Source organism: Salvelinus fontinalis, chromosome 1 (assembly GCF_029448725.1).
Source record: "Salvelinus fontinalis isolate EN_2023a chromosome 1, ASM2944872v1, whole genome shotgun sequence".
Taxonomy (NCBI): Eukaryota; Metazoa; Chordata; class Actinopteri; order Salmoniformes; family Salmonidae; genus Salvelinus; species Salvelinus fontinalis.
In genome coordinates, this window is record NC_074665.1 from 87,667,194 (window position 1) to 87,688,967 (window position 21,774).

At 47.0% G+C, this 21,774-nt stretch overlaps 1 pseudogene; it reads right to left on the bottom strand.

The window, feature by feature from the left end:
• Positions 1-8,262: 8,262 nt before the first annotated feature.
• On the bottom strand, positions 8,263-21,223 carry LOC129860930 (ATP-binding cassette sub-family G member 8-like; annotated as a pseudogene).
• Between the last annotated feature and the right edge of the window lie 551 nt (positions 21,224-21,774).

Genomic DNA, 21,774 nt, shown 5'->3' on the forward strand with positions numbered 1-21,774 from the left:
AGTAACCGTGAGGGAGTATGCTCATCCGTGATCAGGAATACAGGAAGGTTGCATCACCGACAGTCTGACTTCTAGGTTCTGGTGGAGAGAGGGAGACTGGAGAGTGGAAGTAGAGTGGAATAGTTTTGTAATTGTAGTAAAACCATTCTGCTTCTGAGTGACTCTGCCCCCCTGGTTAATACGCTGCTATGCCGAGCTGCGGTTAAAAGCCTCCTAGGCCTCCACTTTTAATTCCACCCAAGGAAAGCAACACACAGCGTTCACCAATGGCTTGTAGAGTGACCTCATTGCCGCTGAACCCAGAGAAGACTGCGCACGGCACGGTTTAATGCAGCACTCGGACAAACACTTTTCATAACCTTTACTTATTACCTCATTTCCAGGTTACATGTTCAGCCCTAAGTGAATCCCTCTCAATTGTATTATATGAAAATTATTTCTAAATCATAGCCCTGGATTTAAAATGGCTGGGTTGAATTCTTGGTGATTTCTTCAAATTAAGAGCCTGTTTGCATAAATGTTTCCATAGGTTTGAACCCTGGTTGTTTCTCTCATTCTCTCCTCGTTGAGACCTACTTCCCATACCTCACTTCTTGCCTCTGATAATTGGCTAATGACAAAGGAAAGGAGGTGAAGTAAATTACCCACTAGAATTCAGATAAAAATCAGGCCCTTTATGTTGCTAAGTGGAGATAATTACACTTTAAAGTGAACAGGACCTGTACATTTAATTTGATAAAGAAAAAAGTAGTTATCTGGCTGACAACTATTAACGGTGTAATTAACCTTTACCTGCAGACCGCTGTATGGAGTGCAGAGTGATATAATCCAAGGCCTAAGCAATTCAGAAGCATTTAAGAGCACATAACATGCACGTCACCGCAAATAGAAACTTGTTCTCAAACAGAGATGCACTCCTAGAGTACATGTACACTGCTTTAATAAGTCCCTGTATGGCAGCATCTGTACTATTCTAAAAGTCCCTGAATGGCTGTGTCTGTACGTATCTATAAGTCCCTGAATGGCTGTGTCTGTTCATATCTATAAGTCCCTGAATGGCTGTGTCTGTTCGTATCTGTGCTTTATGTACATTTGTATGTCTGCATTTTTTTCTGCACAGTTATTTGCTAGGTTTCCAGATTTTCATGTGAATATTCAAAAATCCAAATTTTGTAGTTCAATTCGAACTGTATCTGTAGTAGTATTATGACTTGGTGACATACATCTGTCTCTCTGTAGTGGTATTATGACTTGGTGACATACATCTGTCTCTCTGTAGTAGTATTATGACTTGGTGACATACATCTGTCTCTCTGTAGTAGTATTATGACTTGGTGACATACATCTGTCTCTCTGTAGTAGTATTATGACTTGGTGACATACATCTGTCTCTCTGCAGTGGTATTATGACTTGGTGACATACATCTGTCTCTCTGTAGTGGTATTATGACTTGGTGACATACATCTGTCTCTCTGTAGTGGTATTATGACTTGGTGACATGCATCTGTCTCTCTGCAGTGGTATTATGACTTGGTGACATACATCTGTCTCTCTGCAGTAGTATTATGACTTGGTGACATACATCTGTCTCTCTGTAGTGGTATTATGACTTGGTGACATACATCTGTCTCTCTGCAGTAGTATTATGACTTGGTGACATACATCTGTCTCTCTGTAGTAGTATTATGACTTGGTGACATACATCTGTCTCTCTGTAGTGGTATTATGACTTGGTGACATACATCTGTCTCTCTGCAGTAGTATTATGACTTGGTGACATACATCTGTCTCTCTGTAGTAGTATTATGACTTGGTGACATACATCTGTCTCTCTGCAGTAGTATTATGACTTGGTGACATACATCTGTCTCTTTGTAGTAGTATTATGACTTGGTGACATACATCTGTCTCTCTGCAGTGGTATTATGACTTGGTGACATACATCTGTCTCTCTGTAGTAGTATTATGACTTGGTGACATACATCTGTCTCTCTGCAGTAGTGTTATGATTTGGTGACATACATCTGTCTCTCTGTAGTAGTATTATGACTTGGTGACATACATCTGTCTCTCTGTAGTGGTATTATGACTTGGTGACATACATCTGTCTCTCTGTAGTGGTATTATGACTTGGTGACATACATCTGTCTCTCTGCAGTAGTATTATGACTTGGTGACATACATCTGTCTCTCTGTAGTAGTATTATGACTTGGTGACATACATCTGTCTCTCTGTAGTGGTATTATGACTTGGTGACATACATCTGTCTCTCTGCAGTAGTATTATGACTTGGTGACATATATCTGTCTCTCTGTAGTAGTATTATGACTTGGTGACATACATCTGTCTCTCTGTAGTGGTATTATGACTTGGTGACATACATCTGTCTCTCTGTAGTAGTATTATGACTTGGTGACATACATCTGTCTCTCTGTAGTGGTATTATGACTTGGTGACATACATCTGTCTCTCTGTAGTGGTATTATGACTTGGTGACATACATCTGTCTCTCTGTAGTGGTATTATGACTTGGTGACATACATCTGTCTCTCTGTAGTAGTATTATGACTTGGTGACATACATCTGTCTCTCTGTAGTGGTATTATGACTTGGTGACATACATCTGTCTCTCTGTAGTAGTATTATGACTTGGTGACATACATCTGTCTCTCTGTAGTGGTATTATGACTTGGTGACATATATCTGTCTCTCTGTAGTGGTATTATGACTTGGTGACATACATCTGTCTCTCTGCAGTAGTATTATGACTTGGTGACATATATATGTCTCTCTGCAGTGGTATTATGACTTGGTGACATACATCTAACTGTATCTCTTATAGGTGGGCAGGATCATGACCCTGATGCGTCCTCCCTGACTTCACAGAGAATAAGATGTTGTATCCCAACCTGATGAGGCTCTATGGTAAAACAGTGTTAAGCAATGCTCAGACTAGAGCATTCACCATTTGACATAATGCACTCATACATAGGAAATACTCAATATAAACGTCCACTTATGTATTCTTCTGTGTCATTTTCCTAATCTTTCAGTCAAATCGGACTCCAATTTAGTGATGTTGAATAAAGTACATCACACATTGTGTGGAGAGGTCAGGATAATGGGCTTCGGTACATCATTTTGGTGCTTCGCTCCCTGGCCTGTTTTGGTTATAGCGGGGGAACTTAGCTTGCAGATCAAATATGCATCAGGCGAGGGGGAGCCGAGCGGGAGCCGAGCATCTGTTGAAACCTGAGAGGTGTTTTATGAGACCAGGAACACATGTCCACTGATGAGTGGTTCTGCCTCAGCCAGCGAAGCGTGTGAAATGTGACATGTCGAAGTACTTCAGGCCTGCTGATATATCTGATCTATCTGTTCTATCTGCCTGCCTCACAGGGAGCATGACTATTTCCTTATCACTGTTCTCCTGGTGGTTAAGAAGAGGTTAGAGGTGACAGTGGTAATATTAACATTGTTCTCCTGGTGGTTAAGAAGAGGTCAGAGGTGACAGTGGTAATATTAACATTGTTCTCCTGGTGGTCAAGAAGAGGTCAGAGGTAACAGTGGTAATATTAACACTGTTCTCCTGGTGGTCAAGAAGAGGTCAGAGGTAACAGTGGTAATATTAACACTGTTCTCCTGGTGGTCAAGAAGAGGTTAGAGGTAACAGTGGTAATATTAACATTGTTCTCCTGGTGGTCAAGAAGAGGTCAGAGGTAACAGTGGTAATATTAACATTGTTCTCCTGGTGGTCAAGAAGAGGTTAGAGGTAACAGTGGTAATATTAACATTGTTCTCCTGGTGGTCAAGAAGAGGTCAGAGGTGACAGTGGTAATATTAACATTGTTCTCCTGGTGGTCAAGAAGAGGTCAGAGGTAACAGTGGTACAATAACACTTTTCTCCTATTTCTGTCTTCTGCTGTTACTTTACTCAACTTTCTGGAGGTTTTCCTTTCTCTCTCCCCCTACTCTTGTTGATCTCACACCCACACACACATCCAGCTGTGAACAACAACCTGGCGTCCACAGCTGGGTGTTGTCCACGGCTGGTGTTGTCTACTGGGCTACAGAACAACAACACACACATGTAGTATACCGGGCCACACACACCCCAGCCCTAACTGGGGTTGGCATCTTTTCCACTGGTGACCTAATGTCTGCCACAGTGTGTGTGCCTCAGTGGGAGCACTGGGTGTAATCAGAACCAACAGTCTGCCTGCTCCGAGAGCCTCAATTCAGAATTCTGCTCCATTCTGCTCCGTTCTGTTCTGTTCTGCTCCGGGCTGCTCAGTTCTACTCCATTCTGGTCCGTTCTGTTCTGTTCTGCTCCGGGCTGCTCAGTTCTACTCCATTCTGGTCCGTTCTGTTCTGTTCTGCTCCGGGCTGCTCAGTTCTACTCCATTCTGGTCCGTTCTGGTCTGTTCTGCTCCGGGCTGCTCAGTTCTACTCCATTCTGGTCCGTTCTGGTCTGTTCTGCTCCATTCTGGTCCATTCTCCTCCGTTCGGCTACATTTTGGCACAGAAGGATGTCAGTGAGTTGTGTACTATTATGCTGGTAAGCTGGTAAGAGGTAGTGATTTAGTAGTTACTGCATGGTAAGAGAGGTAGTGATTTAGTAGTTACTGCATGGTAAGAGAGGTAGTGATTTAGTAGTTATTGCATGGTAAGAGAGGTAGTGATTTAGTAGTTACTATCACGCCCTGATCTGTTTCACCTGTCCTCCTGCTTGTCTCCACCCCCCTCCAGGTGTCCCCCATCTTCCCCATTATCCCCTGTGTATTTATACTGGTGTATTTATACCTGTGTTTTCTGTCTGTCTGTTGCCAGTTCGTCTTGTTTGTTCAAGCCTAGCAGCGCTTTGTCTCAGCTCCTGTTTTTCCCTAGTCTCTCTTTTTCTCGTCCTCCTGGTTTTTGACCTTTGCCTGTCCTGACCCTGTACCCGCCCACCTGACCACTATCTGTCAGGTGGGCGGTACCAGGTACCACTGTCTCTGACCCTGAGCCTGCCTGCCATCCTGTACCTTTGCACCCCCTCTGGATTACCGACCTCTGCCTGACCTTACCCTGAGCCTGCCTGCCGTCCTGTCACTTGGCCTCTGCTCTGGATTATCGACCCCTGCCTTCCTTGACCTGTCATTTGCCCGCCACTGTGTTTACAATAAACACTGTTACTTCACACAGTCTGCACTTGGGTCTTACCTTGATTCCTGATAGTACAAACTGACCATGACTGACCCAGCAGACTTGGACCAGCTCCGCAACGCCATCTCCTCCCAAGGAGCCTCCATTGGTAGACACTAGGAGATGCTTCGTGGTCTGATGGAAGGGTTCCAGGATGTGGCAGAACGCATGACCTAGCATTGGATGCTTTGCGGGAGCAATTCTGTGGGTTGTCTACTAGGCAGCCTACCACGACGGTAAATCCCAGCCCCTCAGTAACCCGGCTGGTAGCAGCGCCGTCACCCCGGTTTTCGCAGGAACCCCACTTAACTCCCCCGGACTACTACGATGGAGATTCCAGAACCTGCCGGGCCTTTCTCTCCCAGTGCTCCCTCGTTTTCGAGCTGCAGACTTCTTCGTTCCCCTCGGACCGCTCGAAGATAGCGTACACTTTTACGCTGATGTCCAGGAGGGCACTCTCCTGGGCCACGGCGGTGTGGGAGCAGCAATCCGCCATCTGCCTCAGTCTGGAGGTATTTGTAGTGGAGGTGAGAAAGGTTTTTGAGGCTCCGGTGTCCGGGAGAGAGGCTGCCCGGAAGTTACTCAAGCTTCGGCAGGGCTCCATCAGTGTAGCAGACTAAGCGTTGGAGTTCCGCAGGCTGGCAGTGGAGGGTACCTGGAACCCGGAAGCGCAGTTCGACACGTTCCTGCACGGATTATCGGCGAGGGTAAAGGACGAGCTTGCAGCCCAGGAATTACCGACGGATCTCGACTCACTCATCGGCTTAACCATCCGGATCGATGGACAGTTCCGGGAACGTAGGAGGGAGAAGAGGTCTGATTGCAGTCCCAATCGCTCACTCAAGGAGACCACCTTGCCTCTGATGAACTCTGGAAGTCCCCGAGAGGATCCGCGCTTACCCGAGTTCCTCCAAGAGCCTCCGAAGACTGCCGAGTTGCCTCTTCTCTTACCACTGCATGGTAAGAGGTAGTGATTCAGCAGTTACTGAATTTGAAGCATAGGAAATTATAGTACATTAACACAAAACCCTCAAATTGGCAATCAGCCAAAGTATTCACACTGCACTCCAGGAGTTCTCTCATTGACTAGGTAAACCACTTGAGTTGTTTACATCACAAACACACACACACACACACACACACACACACACACACACACACACACACACACACACACACACACACACACACACACACACACACACACACACACACACACACACACACACACACACACACACACACACACACACACACATACACACACCTGCAGAGCAAGCTCTCTGTCAATGCTTTGGCCCCTAGGGGGGTGTAGAGTCAACCTGAACCTCCTAACCACAGAGATACAGAGAGAACAAATCACAGGATCAAAGCATAATCACTACCGGTCGGAAAGGTACAGCCACACTAGGGGAGAGAGGAGGGGATGTCAAACATCAACCCCCCCACCTTCTTCTCCTCCTGCCTTCAGAGCTCTCAAATCATCCTTAACCTGACAAACGAAGTATTGAATCAATCTTTAGTCTGTTTTTAACATAATTCTTCAATAATGTTCCAACCAGAGAATTCCTGTGTCTTCAGAATTGCGATGGAACAGAGCTCGCTCTCACGTGAACGCGCATGGTCAGGGCATGTTCAGGTCATGGCAGACCTGACTCATTCCTCTCTCCTTCGGCCCCACTAAACAGTAGAGGCATCAGACATGGTTCTAACGACTGTTGACATCTAGTGGAAGCCTTAGGAAGTGCAACATTACAAATATCCCACTGTATCTTCAATAGGAGCTGAGTTGAAAATCGACCAACCTCAGATTTCCCATTTCCTGGTTGGATTTTTTTCTCAGGTTTTTGCCTGCCTGATGAGTTCTGTTATACTCACATACATCATTCAAACAGTTTTAGAAACTTCAGAGTGTTTTCCATCCAAATCTACTAATAATATGCATATTCTAGCATTTATGGCTTTGTAGCAGGCCATTTACTCTGGGCATGCTTTTCATCCGGACGTGAAAATACTGCTCCCTACCCCAAAGAAGTTAAAGTTTCAACAAACCAATCTCAGGTAGTGCCCCCCTCCACTACGCCCTCTTCCACTCTACTGTTCTCATACTGCTGTTCTAGCAGAAGTACAAAGCAGTCTCCTGAGAGAGCAGATAAGGGGAGATTTGAGGCACGGCCCGCGTAGGGCCCCTCTCGCCAACACAGCTACGGCTATTTATCGACTTTAATTACATGGTTAATATGGGAATGTACAATGGTACAGCAACGTTAATCTCCTGAAAGCACTCACCTTCCCAAAAAATCCTCACTTCTCAGCCTGAATGCAGGGCTTAATTAGGCAGACTAGAGGGAGGGGAGGTAACGTGTAAATCCCTTATTTGTGTATTAGTCAGGATTTGGAGATGAAACGAGAGCTTGTGATTGGATGGAGAATTCTGAGTTAGACCCAGGGGTGCCGTGTGCCCTGGCTACGCCTGCTATATGCGCACACACACACACACACACACACACACACACACACACACACACACACACACACACACACACACACACACACACACACACACACACACACACACACACACACACACACACACACACACACACACACACACACACACACACACACACACACACACACACACAAACAAACAAACAAACAAGCAAACAAACAAACAAACAAACAAAACAAATAAATCTCCACAGTACTGACTTTGGCTGTGGTTGTTCACTATTTGTCACGACTTCCGTCGAAGTCGGTTCCTCTCCTTGTTCGGGCGGCGTTCGGCGGTCGACGTCACTGGTCTTCTAGCCATCGCCGATCCACCTTTCTTGTCTTGTTTTCCTACACACCTGGTTTACATTTCCCTCATTACTTGTTGTGTATTTAACGCTCTGTTCCCCCCATTTCTGTGTGTGAAATTGTTTGTTGTAGTGCTTGTGTTTTTGTATTTCTGGATACCGTTGGTTTTGATAATCAAACTGCTCCGGTTATTACCCAGTACTGCTCTCCTGCGTCTGACTTCCCTGCCACCAGTTACGCACCCCTTACAGAATTTCACACCCACAATATGGAGTCAGCAGGAGCAGGTGCCCGTGTTATAGGGGTCGAAGAGCGCGTCCGGGAGCACACGGCGATGCTCCACCATCTCGGCGTCGCCATGGACCACGTTGTCCAAAACATGGACCGCTGGGAGAGACAGGGAGTTCCTCCAGCGCCTCCACCAGCACCACCAGGGTCTCCACTACTCGCCCCCCCTTCACCCGGTTCAGGGGGATTCGTCTCGCCCTTCCACGGGACTATGACGGGACGGCTGCACGCTGCCAAGGTTTCCTGTTGCAGCTGGATCTCTACCAGGCAACCGTCCACCCGGCTCCTTCGGTCCATGAGAAGGTGTCCACCCTCGTCTCGTGCCTCTCGGGGAAAGCCCTGGAGTGGGCCAACACCGTGTGGGGAGAAGGAGAAGCGGCGCTGGACCATTTCGAGGATTTCACACGCCGCTTCCGGGCAGTCTTCGACCAGCCGCCCGAGGGTAGAGCGGCGGGTGAACACCTTTTCCATCTGAGGCAGGGGATGAGGAGCGTCCAGGAGTTCGCGATGGACTTTCGGACCCTGGCCGCCTGCGTGGGATGGAACGACAGGGCCCTGATCGACCACTATCACTGCAGTTTGCGCGAGGACGTCCATCGAGAGTTTGCCTGCAGGGACACCACCCTCACCTTTGACCAGCTGGTGGACCTGTCCATTCGGCTGGATAACCTGCTGGCTACCCGCGGACATCCAGAGCGGGGTCTGTTGTTTCCATCCCCCAGCACCACCGCTCCGATGCCCATGGAGCCGGTCGCTTAGGGCGAACGGAGGAGGTTCTGTCTCGTGCACCATCTGTGGCCGCAGAGGTCACACTGCTGGTCGGTGCCGGGTTGGACCCTCTGGGGGTTGAGGCAGCAGGCAGGGCACTCTGGCATCACCCCACGTGAGAAGGCACCATTCTCACCCAGAACCCTCTGTTGCACACATGTTTTTGTTTGTTACGTTTCCTGAGTTTTCCCCGCATTTCCAGCATAAGGCGCTCGTTGATTCAGGCGCGGCTGGGAATTTTATAAACAGATCATTTGCCCATAGTTTAGGGATCCCCATCGTTCCAGTGGCTATGCCCTTCCCAGTTCACGCCTTAGACAGTCGACCATTAGGGTCAGGGTTGATTAGAGAGGCCACCGCTCCTCTGGGCATGGTGACACAAGGGGGTCACAAGGAGAGAATCAGTCTATTCCTCATTGACTCTCCTGCGTTTCCCGTGGTGCTAGGACTACCCTGGTTAGCTTGTCATGACCCCACTGTTTCATGGCAGCGGAGGGCTCTCACGGGTGGTCGCGAGAGTGCTCAGGGAGGTGTTTAAGGGTTTCCGTGGGTGCTACTACGGTGGAAAGTCCAGACCAGGTCTCCACCGTGCGCATTCCCCCCGAATATGCCGATTTGGCTCTCGCCTTCTGTAAAAAGGAAGGTGATTCAATTACCACCCCATCAACGGGGGAGTGTACGATAAATCTCCTGGTAGACGCCGCACTTCCCAGGAGTCACATGTATCCCCTGTCACAGGCGGAGACGGCGGCTATGGAAACATATGTCTCCGAATCCCTGCGTCAGGGGTACATTCGGTCCTCCACTTCACCCGCCTCCTCGAGTTTATTTTTTGTGAAGAAGAAGGAGGGAGGACTGCGCCCGTGTATTGACTATCGAGGCCTCAATCAGATCACTGTGAGGTACAGCTACCTGCTACCTCTGATTGCCACAGCAATTGAGTCAATGCACGGGGCGATTGCGTAAATGCACTGGGGTATGGTCCAGAGGAGAGATGCTGGGTTCATTTACATTTACATTTAAGTCATTTAGCAGACGCTCTTATCCAGAGCGACTTACAAATTGGTGCATTCACCTAATGACATCCAGTGGAACAGCCACTTTACAATAGTGCATCTAGATCTTTTAAGGGGGGGGGGGGCAGAAGGATTGCTTTATCCTATCCTAGGTATTCCTTGAAGAGGTGGGGTTTCAGGTGTCTCCGGAAGGTGGTGATTGACTCCGCTGTCCTGGCGTCGTGAGGGAGTTTGTTCCACCATTGGGGTGCCAGAGCAGCGAACAGTTTTGACTGGGCTGAGCGGGAACTGTACTTCCTCAGTGGTAGGGAGGCGAGCAGGCCAGAGGTGGATGAACGCAGTGCCCTTGTTTGGGTGTAGGGCCTGATCAGAGCCTGAAGGTACTGAGGTGCCGTTCCCCTCACAGCTCCGTAGGCAAGCACCATGGTCTTGTAGCGGATGCGAGCTTCAACTGGAGGCCAGTGGAGAGAGCGGAGGAGCGGGGTGACGTGAGAGAACTTGGGAAGGTTGAACACCAGACGGGCTGCGGCGTTCTGGATGAGTTGTAGGGGTTTAATGGCACAGGCAGGGAGCCCAGCCAACAGCGAGTTGCAGTAATCCAGACGGGAGATGACAAGTGCCTGGATTAGGACCTGCGCCGCTTCCTGTGTGAGGCAGGGTCGTACTCTGCGGATGTTGTAGAGCATGAACCTACAGGAACGGGCCACCGCCTTGATGTTAGTGGAGAACGACAGGGTGTTGTCCAGGATCACGCCAAGGTTCTTAGCGCTCTGGGAGGAGGACACAATGGAGTTGTCAACCGTGATGGCGAGATCATGGAACGGACAGTCCTTCCCCGGGAGGAAGAGCAGCTCCGTCTTGCCGAGGTTCAGCTTGAGGTGGTGATCCGTCATCCACACTGATATGTCTGCCAGACATGCAGAGATGCGATTCGCCACCTGGTCATCAGAAGGGGGAAAGGAGAAGATTAATTGTGTGTCGTCTGCATAGCAATGATAGGAGAGACCATGTGAGGTTATGACAGAGCCAAGTGACTTGGTGTATAGCGAGAATAGGAGAGGGCCTAGAACAGAGCCCTGGGGGACACCAGTGGTGAGAGCGCGTGGTGAGGAGACAGATTCTCGCCACGCCACCTGGTAGGAGCGACCTGTCAGGTAGGACGCAATCCAAGCGTGGGCCGCGCCGGAGATGCCCAACTCGGAGAGGGTGGAGAGGAGGATCTGATGGTTCACAGTATCGAAGGCAGCCGATAGGTCTAGAAGGATGAGAGCAGAGGAGAGAGAGTTAGCTTTAGCAGTGCGGAGCGCCTCCGTGATACAGAGAAGAGCAGTCTCAGTTGAGTGACTAGTCTTGAAACCTGACTGATTTGGATCAAGAAGGTCATTCTGAGAGAGATAGCAGGAGAGCTGGCCAAGGACGGCACGTTCAAGAGTTTTGGAGAGAAAAGAAAGAAGGGATACTGGTCTGTAGTTGTTGACATCGGAGGGATCGAGTGTAGGTTTTTTCAGAAGGGGTGCAACTCTCGCTCTCTTGAAGACGGAAGGGACGTAGCCAGCGGTCAAGGATGAGTTGATGAGCGAGGTGAGGTAAGGTAGAAGGTCTCCGGAAATGGTCTGGAGAAGAGAGGAGGGGATAGGGTCAAGCGGGCAGGTTGTTGGGCGGCCGGCCATCACAAGACGCGAGATTTCATCTGGAGAGAGAGGGGAGAAAGAGGTCAAAGCACAGGGTTGGGCAGTGTGAGCAGAACCAGCGGTGTCGTTTGACTTAGCAAACGAGGATCGGATGTCGTCGACCTTCTTTTCAAAATGGTTGACGAAGTCGTCTGCAGAGAGGGAGGAGGGGGGGGGAGGGGGAGGAGGATTCAGGAGGGAGGAGAAGGTGGCAAAGAGCTTCCTAGGGTTAGAGGCAGATGCTTGGAATTTAGAGTGGTAGAAAGTGGCTTTAGCAGCAGAGACAGAAGAGGAAAATGTAGAGAGGAGGGAGTGAAAGGATGCCAGGTCCGCAGGGAGGCGAGTTTTCCTCCATTTCCGCTCGGCTGCCCGGAGCCCTGTTCTGTGAGCTCGCAATGAGTCGTCGAGCCACGGAGCGGGAGGGGAGGACCGAGCCGGCCTGGAGGATAGGGGACATAGAGAGTCAAAGGATGCAGAAAGGGAGGAGAGGAGGGTTGAGGAGGCAGAATCAGGAGATAGGTTGGAGAAGGTTTGGGCAGAGGGAAGAGATGATAGGATGGAAGAGGAGAGAGTAGCGGGGGAGAGAGAGCGGAGGTTGGGACGGCGCGATACCATCCGAGTAGGGGCAGTGTGGGAAGTGTTGGATGAGAGCGAGAGGGAAAAGGATACAAGGTAGTGGTCGGAGACTTGGAGGGGAGTTGCAATGAGGTTAGTGGAAGAACAGCATCTAGTAAAGATGAGGTCAAGCGTATTGCCTGCCTTGTGAGTAGGGGGGGAAGGTGAGAGGGTGAGGTCAAAAGAGGAGAGGAGTGGAAAGAAGGAGGCAGAGAGGAATGAGTCAAAGGTAGACATGGGGAGGTTAAAGTCACCCAGAACTGTGAGAGGTGAGCCGTCCTCAGGAAAGGAGCTTATCAAGGCATCAAGCTCATTGATGAACTCTCCAAGGGAACCTGGAGGGCGATAAATGATAAGGATGTTAAGCTTGAAAGGGCTGGTAACTGTGACAGCATGGAATTCAAAGGAGGCGATAGACAGATGGGTAAGGGGAGAAAGAGAGAATGACCACTTGGGAGAGATGAGGATCCCGGTGCCACCACCCCGCTGACCAGAAGGTCTCGGGGTGTGCGAGAACACGTGGGCAGACGAAGAGAGAGCAGTAGGAGTAGCAGTCCTCCTTTGGAGGACTTGTTGGACCCTTCAATGCTGCGGGAGTTCCACCGTCTCCGACCTGATTGCCCTGCACCTCGCCCCCCGGGTCGTCCCCGAGGCCGGTGTCGGCGCGCTGCTGGAGACGCACGTCAAGGGGGGGTATTGTCACGACTTCCTCTGAAGTTGGTTCCTCTCCTTGTTCGGGCGGCGTTCGGCGGTCGACATCACCGGTCTTCTAGCCTTCGCCGATCCACCTTTCATTTTGTCTTGTTTTCCTACACACCTGGTTTACATTTCCCTCAATACTTGTTGTGTATTTAACCCTCTGTTTCCCCCATGTCTGTGTGTGAAATTGTTTGTTGTAGTGCTTGTGCACATTTTTGACTGGTGCGCAACGGCTTTTGAACCCATATATTGTATTTCTGGATGTTGTTGCTTTGATAATTAAACTGCTCCGGTTATTACCCAGTTCTGCTCCCCTGCGTCTGACTTCCCTACCACCAGTTACGCACCCCTTACACTATTATTGCATATACTGAATATATGTCAATGAACTGTCTGCTAAATTACCATATTATATTACTGCACTGATCCAAATTATAAACGCAACATGTGCTGAGGGTGCTGAGGAGTATTTCTGTCTGTAATAAAGCCCTTTAGTGGGGAAAAACAAATTCTGAGTGGGTGGGCCTGGCCGCCAAGTGGGTGGGCTGATGCCCTCCAAGGCCCAGTCGTGAAATCCATCGATTAGGACCTAATCAATTTATTTCAATTGACTGATTTCCTTATATAAACTGTAACTCTGGGAAATTGTTGCATGTTGCATAATATTTTTGTTAAGGATATGTTATATTACTATATTATATTGCTATCATGTAACATCTTTCTTTTTGACTCACTCTCTTTCCAGGAGACGTTTAAGTTTTATGCAGACAAGCTGAAAGAGAAGTGTAAGGTATCTCAGCCGAGCACCGCAGTAGAGGAATAAGACTATCTGTCCTTTTGTTTTAGTTGTTTTTTAGAAGCTGTAGAAACATCTTGTCGAATACCTGGTTGTTTTATTACTTCAGTTGATTTAATCCTTTACTAATTTTGTCCCAAGAATTATCGCGATTTTGCACCAGCACAAAACTTACATCATCTTTCTATCTTCAACACCAACCAGTTTTCTAAGTGTGACTTACTAAACCTTTCAGAAGCTTTTCACGATACCCTTTACTGGCACACACATTGTTATGCTTTAATAACCTTACATTTATACATTAAGAAAAAGATGAGGAGCTGTAGAAACAAAAATAAGGAGAGAAAGAGATTGAAAATGGAACAAGCAAAAGTTGTTGATGGATATCTGCTAGACAGGCGATTTAATCTTTTGCCAAGACAAAAATAAGTCTGTCATTTAAACTAATTCACACAATATAGTACTTTGCTGCCATCCAGCAGCAGAGGGTGGTACTCCAACAAGAGCATTGGTTCGTTTACAGTCTTAAGAATGCACAACAGACTGTTTCCGTAACCACGGTTTCACCAGTCCTAGCTGGACTTCCGCTTGATAAGTTAGAGCAGCATGAAACACACCACAACAGGTAGCTTCCACCACCTGGACAGACACAAAGGTCAAAGATATCATTATACTTCATGGTTGGTCCTCGGGTGGTAGAGCGTGTTGTTATAACACCAGGATGGTGTGTTCAAATCCTAGGACCACTCATTTGTAAAACGTGAATGAACGCATGACTAAGTTGCTTTGGATAAAAGTGTCTGCTAGACGATATACAGTTGAAGTCGTAAGTTTACATACACTTAGATTGGAGTCATTAAAACTCGTTTTTCAACCACTCCACACATTTCTTGTTAACAAACTATAGTTTTGGCATGTCGGTTCGGACATCTACTTTACGCATAACACAGGTAATTTTTCCAACAATTGTTTACAGATAGATTATTTCACTTATAATTCACTGTATCACAATTCCAGTGGGTCAGAATTATATATACACTAAGTTGAATGTGCCTTTAAACAGCTTGGAAAATTCCAGAAAATTATGTCATGACTTTAGAAGCTTCTGATAGGCTAATTGACATAATTTGAGTCAATTGGAGGTGTACCTGTGGATGTATTTCAATGCCTACCTTCAAACTCAGTGCCTCTTTGCGTGACATCATGGGAAAATCAAAAGAAATCAGCCAAGACCTCAAAAAATAAATTGTAGATCTCCACAAGTCTGGATCATCCTTGGGAGCAATTTCCAAACGCTTGAAGGTACCACGTTCATCTGTACCAACAATAGTATGCACGTATAAACACCATCGCAAGTATAAACACAACGCAGCCGTCATTCCACTCAAGAAAGAGACACGTTCTGTTTCCTAGAGATGAACGTATTTTGATGCGAAAAGTGTAAATCAATCCCAGAACAACAACAAAGGACCTTGTGAAGATGCTGGAAGAAACAGGTACAAAAGTATCTATATCCACAGTAAAACGATTCCTATATCGACATAGCCTGAAAGGCCACTCAGCAAGGAGGAAACTGTTCTAAAACCTCCATAGAAAAGCCAGACTACGGTTTGCAACTGCACATGGGGACAAAGATGGTACTTTTTGGAGAAATGTCCTCTGGTCTGATGAAACAAAAATGACAATAACCAAAATTGCTTAAGGACAACAAAGTCAAGGTATTGGAGTGGCCATCACAAAGCCCTGACCTCAATCCTGTAGAAAATGTGTGGGCAGAACTGAAAAACTGTGTGCGAGCAAGGAGGCCTAGAAAACCTGATTCATTTACACCAGCTCTGTCAGGAGGAATGGGCCAAAATTTCCCCAACTTTTTGTGGGAAGCTTGTGGAAGGCTACCCGAAATGTTTTACCCAAGCTAAACACTTTAAAGGCAATGCTACCAAATACTAATTGAGTTTATGTAAACTTCTGACCAACTGGGAATGTGATGAGAGAAACAAAAGCTGAAATAAATAATTCTCTCTGCTATTATTCTGACATTTCACATTCTTAAAATAAAGTGGTGATCCTAACTGACCAAAGACAGGGAATTTGTACTAGGATTAAATGTCAGGAATTGTGAAAAACTGAGTTTAAATGTATTTGGCTAAGGTTTATGTAAACCTCCGACTTCAACTGTAAATGTGATATTTCAGTTTGGGGTCTGAATACTTTCCGAATGCATTGAATGTCTTCCTTCTCTGGTCAGCTCTTTGTGTCCATCCATATGTCTCTATATCTTCCTTCTCTTGTCTTCTGTCTCTTTTCAGCTCTTCTATGATATGTGTATTTACTGTCATGGCGGAAGTGTAGTCGTCTCACACTGGAGAGCTATGGTTCTAATGACTCACATGTATGCCGTCGACGTTGAGGGTGAAGTTGCCGATGAAAACTGGGTACTTGAGGCCCCTGAACTGGACTTACAGCATTCCCTCGATGCCCCATTGCATGACTGAGGCATGGGAGAACCAGGATGACCACTGAGGAAAGTGACACGTGTCAGAGGTCACAGATATTGAAGAACCACATTACACGCGAGGAAGGGTCACATATTGTCATTCTCATGGAAACTGTCATGTTTCTGAGGGATTGGGATTGCTAGTATTGCATGTTGCACCACAGAATCTTATTGCAAAAAAAGACCTAGAACGTGCCCAATGTATGAAGACTACAGCAGACACTTGTCCTCCTCTCTCACCTCACCACATGTTCTCCAGGCAGATGACAAAGCCTCCAGTGAGGTTGAACACAGTGGACAGAGCATTGCCCATGAAGGCTGAAGTCTGCAGGGCAGGGCTGCAGCCACAAAGAGCCATGCTGCAGTACACCATGAGCCAATCCAGCAGGAAGTTGTGCAGGAAGCCGTCTGGGGCCTGGTTCAGGCCAGCCAGCCAACAGATGGGCAGGCCGTAGACCAATGTGAACAGACAGCGCTCCGGAAGCTCCCCCAGGACCTGGGTGAGGCGTAAACTGTCACAATCGTCAAAATAACATTCAGACCAAGGCGCAGCGTGATATGGGTTCCACATCTTTTTATTCGTGAAACGCACAAAACAATAAATACAAAGCAAACGATACGTGAAGCTACTACACATAAACAAGATCCCACAAAACACAGTGGGGAAATGGCTGCCGAAATATGCTCCCAAATCAGAGACACCGATAAACAGCTGCCTCTGATTGGGAACCATACCAGGCCAACATAGAAAAAAACAACCTAGATTACCCACCCTAGTCACACGTCGACCTAACCAACATAGAGAATAAAAAGGCTCTCTATGGTCAGGGCGTGACATAAACACACATTTAAATCAAATCAAATGTTATTTGTCACATGCTTTGTAAAACAACAGGTGTAGGCTAACAGGGAAATGCTTACTTTACGTTTCTGTATCACACTAACTGATATTCTCACTAACACCTGTTTTCACTGGACCACAGTTTACATAACATTGCTTTTGTCACTGTGAAGGGTTTTTAAACAAGAGTATGAAATCCTCACTGAGGTAAGGCAAGCATTGAGCTATACTGACCCCTAATGGTTCATGTGGAAATTAACATTTTGACAACCACCGGCTTGGGGAGAAGTAGTGTGAGGGGGGAGTGGTGTTAGGGGGGTGTGGTGCGAGGTGGGAGTGGTGTGAGGGGGAGTGGTGTGAGGGTTGGAGTGGTGTGAGGGGGGAGGGAGTGATGCGAGGGGGGAGTGGTGCGAGGTGGAAGTGGTGTGAGGGTGAGTGGTGCAAAGGGGGAGTGGTGCGAGGGGGAGTGGTGTGAGGGGGATTGGTGCAAAGGGGGAGTGGTGCGATGGGGAGTGGTGTGAGGGGGAGTGGTGCAAAGGGGGAGTGGTGCGGGGGGGAGTGGTGCAAAGGGGGAGTGGTACGGGGGGGAGTGGTGTGAGGGGGAGTGGTGCAAAGGGGGAGTGGTGCGAGGGGGAGTGGTGTGAATTGGAGGTTTCTCAGGGAACTGAGACAGAGTGTCATCATCATCTTACCTGATGGTGAACTGGTGTAGTCGGCCTGTCAGGCGGTCCCTGTGTTTGGATATAGTGATCACTTTCTCCTGAGGCGTGGACTGATGTGTGGCGGACAGACAAACATAATTACTTGGTCGTTACAATGATGTAAAGGCAGAATAAGTGGTTTAATACAATGCATTGAAATGAGTACATTGAAGAAAAAAATACCATCTCTGAGAAGGTTTTAGAAATATAACTTTTTTTAGGCACTCATCTCGTGACAGCCTCCAGGGTTGTGCTTGGCTCTTCACCTGTCCCTCTTACCTGCTCCACAAACTGGGCTGACAGCACGCTAGTCCTCTTCAGACACTCAGCCTCTCTCTCAGGGCTCAGATCTACTGAGGGGATAGATACACACATGATCAGAGACACACACTGTGACACATACACTAACACACCCACATGATCAGAGACACACACTGTGACAAACCCACATGATCAGAGACACACACTGTGACAAACCCACATGATCAGAGACACACACTGTGACAAACCCACATGATCAGAGACACACACTGTGACAAACCCACATGATCAGGGACACACACTGTGACAAACCCACATGATCAGAGACACACACTGTGACAAACCCACATGATCAGAGACACACACTGTGACAAACCTACATGATCAGGGACACACACTGTGACAAACCCACATGATCAGAGACACACACTGTGACAAACCCACATGATCAGAGACACACACTGTGACAAACCCACATGATCAGAGACACACACTGTGACAAACCCACATGATCAGAGACACACACTGTGACACATACACTAACACACCCACATGATCAGAGACACACACTGTGACAAACCAACATGATCAGAGACACACACTGTGACACATACACTAACACACCCACATGATCAGAGACACACACTGTGACAAACCCACATGATCAGAGACACACACTGGGACACACACACATGAATACACTCTGACTTCACAGTTTCCCCTTTCTGCCACTAACATACAGTATATCCCTTCCCCCAACCTACCATAGAAGTCAGAGGGGTTGCAGTAGCAGGGGGCAGGGGTAACCCAGGGCTGTGAAGTTTGGTACCATGTCTTTAACAGCCCACAGTAGACAGCTGAGCCAGAGGAGAGGAGCACCACCAGGTCAAAGAGCTGGAAGATGTCTGAGCATGGCTGGTGGACAGACAGCTGTACCAGTCAGTTCCCTCGGGCCAGCCGGGACAGAGTGATCACCAGGTTATGGGCCGTGAAGCTCTCCAGCCACAACGTGGGCTCATATAGGATCAGGATACCTGCACACAGAGAATGAGATAAGATTTACTGTGTTCAATACAGGGCTCTGGGTACAATGATAAACTGAAGTAGTACAGTAACATAACATAAAGGAACCAATATGAATTACAGTGCTGAGGGGAAAAAATATCCCCCATGTGGATTATATCAACTCATATAAAATAAGTCCTATTGCTATATACATTTCTTGCAATCCCTCACTCCAGCTCCCACCAGGGGTCCAGAGCAGCTGCACAGCGATGCTGACCCTCCTCCTCTCTCCCGCAGACACCCCTCTCACATAGTCATTACCAATCTGGGTGTGGGCACATGGCCGCAGACAAAGCTCTGCAATGACATCATCCACCTATACAGGATGGCCTCAAAGAGCTGACCAGAGAAGGAAGACAGTGCATTCGGAAAGTATTCAGACCCCAAACTGAAATATCATACATACAGTTGAAGTCGGAAGTTTGCATACACCTTAGCCAAATACATTTAAACTCAGTTTTTCATAATTCCTGACATTTAATCCAAATAAAAATTCCCTGTCTTTGGTCAATTATGATCACCACTTGATTTTAAGAATGTGAAATGTCAGAATAATAGCAGAGAGAATGATTTGTTTCAGCTTTTATTTCTTTCATCACATTCCCAGTTGGTCAGAAGTTTACATACACTCAATTAGTATTTGGTAGCATTGCCATTAAATTGTTTAACTTGAGTCAAACGTTTTGGGTAGCCTTCCACAAGCCTCCCACAATAAGTTGGGTGAATTTTGGCCTATTCCTCCTGACAGAGCTGGTGTAACTGAGTCAGCTTTGTAGGCCTCCTTGCTTGCACACACTTTTTCAGTTCTGCCCACAACTTTTCTATAGGATTGGGGTCAGGGCTTTGTGATGGCCACTCCAATACCTTGACTTTGTTGTCCTTAAGCCATTTTGCCACAACTTTCGAAGTATGCTTGTGGTCATTGTCCATTTGGAAGACCCATTTGCGACAAGCTTTAACTTCCTGACTGATGTCTTGAGATGTTGCTTCAATGTATCCACATAATTGTCGTACTTCATGATGCCATCTATTTTGTGAAGTGCACCAGTCCCTCATGCAGAAAAGCACCCCCACAACATGATGCTGCCACCCCCGTGCTTCATGGTTGGGATGCCTTCCCCTTTATCCTCCAAACATAACGATGGTTATTATGCCCAAACAGTTCTATTTTTGTTTCATCAGGCGAGAGGACATTTCTCCAAAAGTACGATCTTTGTCCCCAAGTGCAGTTGCAAACTGTAGTCTGTCTTTTTTATGTCTGTTTTGGAGCAGTGGCTTCCTCCTTGCTGAGCGGCCTTTCAGGTTATGTCGAAATAGGACTTGTTTTCCTGTGGATATAGATACTTTGTACTTGTTTCTTCCAGCATCTTAACAAGATCCTTGCTGTTGTTCTGGGATTGATTGCACTTTTTGCACCAAAGTACGTTCATCTCTAGGAGACAGAACGCGTCTCCTTCCTGAGGGGTATGACGGCTGCATGGTCCCATGGTGTTTATACTTGCGTACTATTGTTTGTACAGATGAACGTGGTACCTTCAGGCGTTTGGAAATTGCTCCGAAAGATGAACCAGACTTGTGGAGGTCTACAATTTATTTTCTGAGGTCTTGGCTGATTTCTTTTGATTTACATTTCCCATGATGTCAAGCAAAGAGGCACTGAGTTTAAAGGTAGGCCTTGAATTACATAAACAGGTACACCTCCAAATGACTCAAATGATGTCAATTAGCCAATCAGAAGCTTCTAAAGCCATGACGTAATTCTCTGGAATTTTCCAAGCTGTTTAAAGAAACAGTCAACTTAATGTATGTATACTTCTGGCCCACTGGAATTGTGATACAGTGAATTATAAGTGAAATAATCTTTCTGTGAACAATTGTTGGAAAAATGACCTGTGTCATGCGCTAAGTAGATGTCCTAACCGACTTGCCAAAACTATAGTTTGTTATAATCTCTTAGGGATTGCGGACCGCTAGTGGTCTACCTGCGACAAGATCCAGTGAAATTGCAGAGCGCCCATTTCAAAATAAGAAAATCTAAATATTAAACATTCATGAACATCAATTAAAAGCTTAACTTCTTGTTAATCCAACCGTGTTGTTTGATTTTAAAAAAGCTTTACGGCGAAAGCATACCATGCAATTATCTGAAGACAGCGCCCCACATCAAAATACTCTTTCAACCAGCACCGGCTTCACAAAAATCACAAATCACAATAAAATAAATCACTTACATTTGAAGATCTTCCTCTGTTTGCAATCCCAAGGCTCCCAGCAACACAATGAATGTTTGTTTTGTTAGATAAAGTCCTTCTTTCTATCTAAAAAAGTCTGTTTAGTTGGCGCCATTGATTTCAGTTATCCACTCCAGTGGAGTGGGGCTGGCTTACCGGGGCTGGCTTACAACATAAACAGACGAGAGATGACCTCTAGACCAGGGCTGGCCCACAACTGATACAGAATAGAGATGACCTCTAGACCAGGGCTGGCTTACAACAGATACAGAATAGAGATGACCTCTAGACCAGGGCTGGCCTACAACTGATCCAGAATAGAGATTAACTCTAGAACA